This window comes from Bos grunniens, chromosome 12 (assembly GCF_055505025.1).
Source record: "Bos grunniens cultivar Pamir isolate PY7600 chromosome 12, Bosgru_T2T1.0, whole genome shotgun sequence".
In the NCBI taxonomy this organism is placed as follows: domain Eukaryota; kingdom Metazoa; phylum Chordata; class Mammalia; order Artiodactyla; family Bovidae; genus Bos; species Bos grunniens.
The window spans coordinates 50,463,003-50,464,504 of record NC_141176.1 but is presented as its reverse complement, the minus strand read 5'-3'; the positions used below and the strand labels follow the sequence as shown (position 1 = coordinate 50,464,504).

General features: G+C 43.5%; 1 non-coding gene across 1 annotated transcript; it reads right to left on the bottom strand.

Annotated features, from left to right (window-relative positions):
• Nucleotides 1-794: 794 nt before the first annotated feature.
• Nucleotides 795-866, bottom strand: TRNAY-AUA (transfer RNA tyrosine (anticodon AUA)). Its single transcript has one exon. It is a non-coding gene; the product is annotated as a tRNA-Tyr (tRNA).
• Nucleotides 867-1,502: the final 636 nt, after the last annotated feature.

The window sequence follows — 1,502 nt, the reverse complement described above, 5'->3', positions numbered from 1 at the left end:
TGAACTAATAGATTAGTTCAGCTCAGTATTGGTTCCACAGTTGTGACAAGTGTACCACACAAATACAAGATGATGATAATGGAAATTAAAGGCAGAGGAGACAGGGAGTATATGGGAGCTCCCTACTTTTCTGCTCTGTTTTTCTATAAAACCTAAAACCAGCCTAAAAAAATGAAGTCTGTTAATTAAAATCAGTAAAGAACTTCAAAGGAAAGATTTCACAGGATAAATATTGCCAAATGCATAGTTGAGATAAAACTAGTAATGGTATCTCAGAGGACAAGGTATTATTTTAAGTAAATGTGATCAGAAAGGATTGTACCAAATAACACACTGAGAGTGAGATTTTGCAAGGTTGACTTAGATGGATGGAGATTTGCTGATTAGGCAGTGCTGGGAGGTTGGTTGGCTTCAGTAAAGGATGGCGGTAGAAAGGTGTCAGATGTAAGAGAAACAGCTAACACTTTGCTTCAAACACAACATCTTTCCTCATTTTTGGAACCTAGCCTCTAAGTAGAGTTTAGGATGATGTCTTTGAAAACCTTGACTATCAAGCTGAAGTGTTTGGACTTGAACCTCTAAACCACAGGGAGCCACAGCAGGGAAGTAACATGATTAAGGTGAAATCTGAATATGATATTTTAAATGTAGAATAGTGAAAGTGAAAGTGAAGTTGCTCAGTCGTGTCCGACTTTTTGCGACCCCCTGGACTGTAGCCTACCAGGCTTCTCTGTCCATGGGATTCTCCAGGCAAGAATACTGGAGTGGGTTACCATTTCCTTCTCCAGGGGATCTTCCCGACCCAGGGATCGAACCCGGGTCTCCTGCATTATAGGCAGATGCTTTAACCCCTGAGCCACCAGGGAAGCCCTGGTGTAGAATACTAGAAGTTAATTGCACAAGCCCTAGGAGGGGACCAAAGGGGAAAATATCCTTCTCCCATCCTGCTGTGATAGGATGAAGTGACACTTGTGGAGCTGGAGACAATGCCTGGAGCAGACACTGTTGATGCTTTGCTTGGGATCTCTTTTCCTTCTGAGTGCAGCAACCTCAGCTCCTATGAGCTTTTGCTTCTTTGTCTTTTGAAATTAAAAAAAAATTATTATTGGAGTATAAATGCTTAACGATGTTGTGTTAGTTTCTGCTGTGCTTTGCTTAGTCACTCTGCTGGGTATGTCTCTTTGTGACCCCATGGACTGTAACCCCAGGCTCCTCTGTCCATGGGGATTCTCCAGACAAGAATACTGGAGTGGGTTGCCATGCCCTCCTCCAGGGAGTTTCTGTTGTACAACTGTGCAACAACACAAATCAGTGTTAAGTATACATATAACGCCTCCCTCTTGAGCCTCCTTCCCAACCCACCCCCATTCCACCCCTCCAGGGAACCTAGCTGAGCTCCCTGTGCTATACAACAGCTTCCCACTAGCTATCTGTTTTACACATAGTCGTGTATATATGTCGATGCTACTCTCACATTTTGTCCCACTCTCCTCTTCCCCTGC